General features: G+C 35.1%; 1 protein-coding gene across 3 annotated transcripts in view; it reads right to left on the bottom strand.

Moving 5' to 3' along the window:
• ST6GALNAC3 (ST6 N-acetylgalactosaminide alpha-2,6-sialyltransferase 3) overlaps nt 1-8285 on the bottom strand; it is a 242545-nt gene that overhangs the window by 186266 nt on the left and 47994 nt on the right. The window lies entirely within an intron of this gene.

The raw sequence follows: 8285 nt of genomic DNA, 5'->3' as shown, positions 1-8285 counted from the left end.
ACAAAAGGGAGTGTTGTAATCTTGGTACTTACTAAGGAAATATTTTGCTTGTGGTGGACTGGTATTTAAAAACAAATGCACATGAAAAAAATATAAAATATAAATGAAATGCTTGTATAAGGACTACAAGCATGAGCTCAGTAAAAGCTATATTGAAAGGTTTCCTTCAAACACCCTGCACTTTCAAATCAAATTAAAAAGTTACGTGTTCAATTCTGCTCTGAAAATATTCCAAAATATTTGGAATTTGGAATCCAAAATTCCAAAAGCACCAACTATGCAAGCCAAATTTTCACAAACTCAGGCTAGTGCTGTACATGACCAGTGGACTTTTGCCTGGAATAGCAAAGATAAATAACAATGCTGTGCTTCAAGTTGTCCCAGGACTTAGTTACAAATTAAATAATACATCACCTTCTTCAAGGAGAAATCGTGTAGCTAGAACTCCATGAAATGTTTGATCTAGCTACAGACTAACTGCAGACAGACATCTCTACAGTGTTATTGTTATTGACAAAACTTCCACAACAGGGGGACAACCTAATAAACCAGAAGGATCAATTATTTCTGCACTACATTCTTTACCATCTCAGTTCTCCAAGCCTTTTAAGTAATTTCCTCAGGGTTAATGCAAAGCAATGGCAAAGAGTCCTTGGAAAAGTGTGTTTAACTTTATCAGACTTCTGGAGACTTCTGTGAGCTAAGATCTGGCATTTATCATCATATTCTGTAGTCTGTATAGCACATGCTTACATTAAGTACCGGTTTCTTTTCTCAGCAATTCTTCTATGAAAACACTTTTCTTTTGATGATGCGGGATCACTTCAGCATCCCAGAAGAACAGAATCCCCTTCTTACCCACATCCTCTCCTATGCTTACATCCTCAGAAGGTAGCTTCAGCAGAAACACAGCCCCAGTGCAGCCCATGCATCAAGGGGTAGGAACAATTGGTCCTGGATTCAACTGCTTCAGAAAGCCACTGTGTCTGCACCTATATGCAGATGCATTACCTCAGTGACAGCCCCTTCAAAAGGAAAGCACTGATAAAATACCAGCAGTATGTACTTAAATACCTGTCTTCACAAAGGCATCTGATCCTACATGTGTAAAACGCTGACATTTTGTCCCAGCACGTACTGGTTACTCTAAACACTTCATTAGAAATATGAAGATATTTGAAAAAAAAAATCATTTACAAATCCTTTCTTGCACCATGGCCAATTCAGATCACAGTTCCCTTAAACATCATCTTTTATCACTGCACTAACTTTAAGCCTTTGTTTAACCAATAAAATATAGAAGCCTTCTAGACACCATGTCTTCACTGGCTCTCACAGAAGATAGTACAGTAGACTGAATTTTCTGGGTTATTTGCAGTTGATCTAAAATGAATGTGAATTTGGTCAACATAGCAATAAAAACAGGGCTGGCTTGGAGCAAACCACCTCCCACACTTCAGGTCTGATCACTGGGACACCCACCCAGCACATGCAGCAAAATAGCATAGCTGGAAAGACTAGAATCAGGAAGTTGACCACATGTACAATGGGTTCTTGCAGACACCCTCCTGGATGGCGTGAAACTGCAGCAATGCTGTTTCTGATCTTTGGAAACCCCGGAGGGAGAATCCCGTACCAATGCATATTAATTAAAACCTTAGTTGACCCTTTCTTTAACAGGGGCATCAAATTTGCATTTCCTTAGCCAGTAAGCCAAAGTGAGTATCTAGTAATGAAAGTGTTAGGTATTTGATACTTCTCAGAATTACAAGCTTAGATCCTATCAGCGATCTTGTAAGTATGCTCAACTTCTTGATATTTACTACAAGAAATCTTTCAATAGAATAAAAAAATAAAAAAGGGAGGGACATCGAGAAGGTAGCTATAGAAGGTAGCAAAGCATGTTTGCCAGATTTTAGCCAGCTTAAGCCACAATTCTACTCACATTGATACATAAATGAATTAAATAATTGATCATCTTCCTAACAATGCCCAAGAATTATATTGATTGTGTCATTTAAAGAGGAAAAAAAAAAGCTATCTTAATTCTTACAGTGAACATAAAGAAAGAGTAATTACAGAACTACTGGATGGAAAACAATCACAGTATTTTAGTTAAAGATGCTGAGACTAAAGTAGTATAATGTACTCATCTGTTGTCTGTCATAATGAAGGCAGTAATTCGTTCCAATACCATTTAAGTATCTTAAATCATTTGGAATGCATGGTAAACTTCACAATGGCATTGCAAACATTTAAAAAGCTATAATTTTGTTGAGAATCTGAGTTCAGAATTAGGGTGGCAACAACAGGGTGTGATTAAAGTGTAACACTTCACTTTCAAAATTTCCAGGAGGGGTTTAGGGGCAGGGGAGGGTATGCTGTTTCCTTGGAAACTAGTCTACATGTATAGCTGCAGTGTTTAATATGGATTAGATGGCATAGTTACTATGAAGCAAATATAATTATTCTTCTTCAAACTGATTTCAAAATTTCCAATCTCTAAGAAACATAAAAGGTTGCTCAATATAAAAGCTCAAACAGCAAGAGTGCACAACCAGAGCAGAAGAGAACAGTAACCAGTGTTCAAGCTGCAAAAGTAATAAAGAGAATAAATTCCATCTGTGGCAGTCATTCATCACAAAGGAGGACACAAGCACAGTTCAATCTTTTATTTGTTTGTTCTTCCTACAGTCATTATTGGTAGGATACGTTTCACTTGGCATAGGTCTTGGAAACAGCCTGCATTTCAGGAGAGCAAACTCATTTAAAGGCATTTTTGTTAAGAAATACATCTTTTATAAGGGCCACACACAAAATATTTACCAAGAAGCAAACTTTCAGGGGAAAAAAAAAAAGTATTTATAAAATATTGGCCAATCATCATGCTTTAACTGGATATATTTTAGCCGCCAGAAACATCTACTTCTAACCTGGAACACACTTACGAATGGTCTTGATTTTATGATCACTAGGGGTCTCTAATGTCAGCAGAAGTACTGCAGCAGTCACTTGCCCTGCAGACATCTGTGCACAAGGTTAAGTCTTTGAATATGAACTCAAACAAAATCTCCACCAAGAACACTAGTGGAAATCACCTGAAACTAAAGGCTATAGCTAAAGGCAAAAAAAAAAAAAAAATCTCATAAAGGTTTACACTGAAGTCAACCATTAAAAAATAATAATGAAAAAAAAGTCTTCACAGTTTTCATCATTTTACCTGCACTGTTTAATTAGAGGAACCAACAAAAAGATTAGAACAAAGAGAATATTTAAATCACTGTGGTTTTTTAAGCACTTGAAACTATTACACATCCATGAAAAAAAATTATAGAACGGTAAAGCTGTTTTAAGTTAGAGACAGATCAAAGTTGGCCCTGGATTGAAAGTCTATTTAAATCAGTTCCTGATATAATAAATTACATTTTCAGACACAGAATGCAAACGATCCAACAGAAACATTGATCCACAAAAACAGATCTGTTACGTGAAACTGATTATGAGTCACCTAAATAGCTATCAACCCTCCTAATAACTCTGTGTTAAAAGACACACGCTCATGACAGAACAAAACCACCACCATTAAGTTAAATCCAAGTTATAGACCCGTATGCAATTACTGCCTTGCCATTCCCCTTCCTTTTTTAAAAGACAGTTATTTAGTAGAAGGTGTTTTATAAGGAAATACCAACCAAGTGCTACAAACCAATTGTTGGTGAGAGTTTGTTCATAATTTAAAGTTAATTTAAATTTCAATGTGCAGTGCATTTTTTTGTTTTCACTGATCACCAAGGTACTGTATCTTAGTGCACTACATTAATAGTGCCAAATTTCATTAGATTGTGAAATTCAAAATCCACCTTTCCTTATGCAAGAGACTCCATGAAAGAACATAAGCAGTGTAACTTATGATTTGGAAAATATTCTCAATAGTCCATAAAAATATGAAGTTTCCTATCACAAGTTAAAAAAAGAAAAACAAAATCAAACTACAATCATTTTAATAAAAGTGTGCCAACAGAAAAATAAATTACTAATTTAAAATTAGTTCTCTATACTCACAGGATTCATTCAGTAAACATTAAGATTTACTTTTAAAAATTTCTAGCTTTTAAGCATATTAAATACTAAAATCTAAATGTAGCCAGGTAAATGTTACAGACTTACATAATATCAAGAAAATATTTTGCATCATTTAAAGTAGCTGTCTGGGAGCAGTAGCACATCAGTATGAAAACTACAATTTAAGCACAATCTATATAGGGTTATTGTCCAGTCTCTATTACTGTTACCATGATATACAGTAGCATGAAGATTGTCCTAATCACAATGGAGTTGTGTCATACTACTAAAGAATAAATATATATATATAATTTATAGTAACTACATATTTCTCATTTTTAGCAGTGATCTAGGACAAAGTCTTACAAGAGTATAATTCTTGCAAATTACAGCACTGTTGATGTCAAAATCTAATGCAAAAATTTCCAGTGATTTAAACTTAGCCTCAGAAGGCACCAAGTAAAGAGCTCTAAATCAACTGAACGCTCCTCTTAAATATCTATCATTTAAAGAACAAGATCACAAAGAGGAGGTAAAAACCTCAAGATTTATCAAAGGTAAATGGGCTTCAGATAGCTTCAACACCCTTTGTGCTAGAAAGATACCACCAAGTTGGAGATGTCATATCTAAAAACAGAGCTGTTATTTATAGTTGCACCTTCTCTAAATTAAATGCTCAGCCTTTCAGTGCAGAGTTGCTGTTTTTCCTCTTGTATGGAGAAAGGACAAAAAGCGAACATGCACTGAACGCGTGCCTTTAATGATTCTGTTCCTTTGACAGGACCATGCCCACTGGGGTTAAATCCTCTACCACCATCTGACATCTCTGCTGCTGGAACAGTAACTGCACTTAAACAGCAATTTATTTATTATCTAATATTTATTATATTATCTAATTACTGCTCAGAGTAATTAGCAAAATTCAAGAGGCATTTTTAAACATAAAGTCACAAAGCTGGTAAATACGAGCAAGATATCACTTGCTCACAGTGACAGTAATTTAGTAGAAAAGCCATTATTTCTGGCAATAAATGGCAAAGCTCTTCAAAAGAACCATGTAAACTCAACTTTCATTTCCTCCTTATTCTTTAAACTTTTCTGTTTTCTGAGAACAAAGTGGAGAAGTTCGAACAGAAGTTACTAGAGATGTATGCAATGGATTTGTCAGCCACATTTAAAGCTTCATCATTTACATAGATGTAAAAACTCAAGTCTATGAAATTGTTCTGTCTTAAGTTTCAAAAGTTCTAGAAGTATTATTTCTTGTTATTTGGTTTAGCATCTTACCACACTTCTCTTTGTGTATCATCTGTAATAAAGTAGTTCTGCTGAGTCAAATTCAGTAGTAGTAAAATTTGTGCAAGAAATCTACTAAATTAAAGCAATTATTAAAAATAAAGGTAACTAAAACACTATAATTTATAGGTACAAACTTACTTACTACCTGCAAAAAACCAAACCAACCAACTAATCTATCAGTCAATAGCAATCAATCAGGTTTGCTCTCTAGGGTTTTTGGTACTGTCAAAAGCATTTAGGAATAAATTTAGTGATGAAGCCAGAGGAACTCTTCCAACTTGTCCCTCTAATGAACACATCTCAAGTAGCAGCAACCAAAAACTTGCACAGACAGTTTGAGTTCAAAAAGCACATAAAACTAATAGTCAAGCAATGGAGAGAGGATAACAAGCAGAACAACAGCCACTCAGATGATGTTCCTTATACCTTACTAGTTCAAGATGAAAAGAACAAGTTTTTCAGGCTGCCTAAATAAAGCCTAATAGAGATAGAAACCATATTTTTTGTTTGTAACTTTATATTTTCTTTAAATATCTCATCTCTAGTTCAAATGTTTACAGGATTTCACTTTATAAAATTGGAAAAAAAATTCTAAATTAGGACATCTAAAAAAAATTGTTGTAAAATTTTACTTTCTGTGGATACTTTTTAATGCCATCTCTCCTCCTACCCTCCATCTCACCATCCCACATCCTTTTGAGAAAATATAGAAAAGCTTATGAGTTATTTCACTGTCATTAAATCTGTAGTTTTCAATGAAAAGTCAGCTTTCAGAAAAAACGTTCAGAAAAAAAAGGGAGCTACAATTGCAGGGAGTTCTGGATATGCAGGGAAATCCCTGTCTTCCAATCTTTGTCCGTAAGAGAGGCAGGTTCCTCACTGGTGCCTAGGAATACAAAATACTTCCCCTTATGATGCCTGGAGTAATATTTGAGGTCATGCCTCTGCTTATGCCGCCTTCTTTTCACTGTTCTTACTTCAGCAAACATCCCACTGGAGTCAATTAGAATTTTGCTTGAGTAAGCACTGCAGGGTATGGCCTGTTGGCATTAAATAAGTCATCATTTTTAATTGGCATTTTAAGTTCCATCAAACTACAGGCTATACCTCACACTGCCTTAGTAAATGTTTGCACAGGATAACAATTTGGATCATGTTAATATTCACAAGTGATCCAAATATACACTGTACAAATACTGAATTTAGGTGAGTTATTTCAAGACAAAAGATATCTAGATCTATTCTTCTTAAATCGTTATGTATTTTGGATATCATAAGACAACCCAAAGTTATTCATTTTAGGGCATGCACATATTCCTTTTACATCATTTGGTCCAGTGACAATAAGTACTGTATATACTGAAGACCTTATAAAACCTTGTTTTATCAGTAAATTCATCCTAAGCCTCTTTTTATTTTACATTTACAACATTATACATCTTGAAAAGGCTGTAACAGCATGCTCACCACTTTTCATGATTACACTACCTGCTATCCTAACATCCCAAAATTTCTTCTTTATTGGGATTTCTTGTTGAGACTTTCTCCCCAATATCACTCCTCCTTCCTCTTCAAAAAGGGCATTAAAACAAGTTTTTGGTTGGTTGTGTTAGCTGTATTACATACACACTCAGAATACCTATTCTTCAAAGCACTTTGGGACTAGAATTTGTATGAACTTCAACAGATGTTGTAGAACATAATATCAACCTTTTGTGTTAGGGTTTTTTTGGTTGGTTTCTTTTTTTTTTTTTTTGGGGGGGGGGCAGTTCTTAGGATTCTAAACCACTTAGTATAATATTATTCTGGCTATGTCAAGGCTGAACTTCACACTAACAAACAGCCTGTCTTGCAATTCCTATTCACATTTGTGCTTCTTTTAGCTTCTATGGAAATACGTGTAGGACCCTAAGTTACTCTAACCTTCAAAATCTAGTTTTACCCCCAGTTTCTTCAAACAAGGAAACACAGAGACTTTACCAAACCTTATGATATATATTTCAATCCAGAAAGTGTTTCACTTTCCCTTGTCCTGTTAACCCTTTTGCAAGTCTAAATTATACTTCCCACACCTACCCCACCAAGGAAGTCCCCATTTCTTGGAGCATCAACCTATTTCAGATATCCTCATGCTCAATTCCTGATGCATCTTCAGGACTAATGACAGCTAAAAGACAGAAAATATTGAGCTTGTCGTGCTTACAGATAATGGGTAACTAGAAACTCAAAGGAACACATAAGCTGATGTACACTATGCTTATGTTCAGGCAGAATAAAAAGTGAAAACACTTTAAGAGCAAAATCAAGTGGATTGTTTCTGTAGCATCCTAGAGATAAAAGGAAAATTACAATCAGTCCCTCAGTAAAACTGAATTTGACACCTCTTTTCTATTGAGATTAGGAATTATCATCTTCCAAACCTGCACTTTGGAGCATCAGTGTCAACCTGTCTGAAATGTAATTTAGATTTTTCAGTAGCATAAAATGCCTCCTCTTCCGTAGTCATTAGTGGCTGGCATAAACAGTCTGACAGTATTATAAATGAAGACCCCGACAGTTTGCAACACTAATCCAATATTTTGCCAGTAGCTCTAGAGCTCTCTGAGATGAGGTAAAAAACTGCATCTCTTTAATCAGAATCCTTTTCTTTTATTCTTGTACTGATGGTTTGCAAGTCTTTTTGTGGGACCAACCTGGTTTTGGTTGAAGAGCTAGAAAACACGCAATTGAGTTAAGATTTACAAACATTTATGCACATGTTTTATGTTCTTATCATAATAAAAAGATGTGATAATAGATAGTAGCAGTTATTTCTTAGAGATTAATCCAAAGCTAATGAGGGGAAAAAATGTTTCTTTTGAAATGGAAACAGTCTGGGATCTCTCATCCCCTCTAGCGGCCGCTAGAGCTTAGACACCGGATTC

This window comes from Falco punctatus, assembly GCF_963210335.1.
Source record: "Falco punctatus genome assembly, chromosome: 11".
NCBI lineage: Eukaryota > Metazoa > Chordata > Aves > Falconiformes > Falconidae > Falco > Falco punctatus.
Note: the sequence above shows the minus strand (reverse complement) of the source record. Positions and strands in the feature narration are given on the sequence as shown.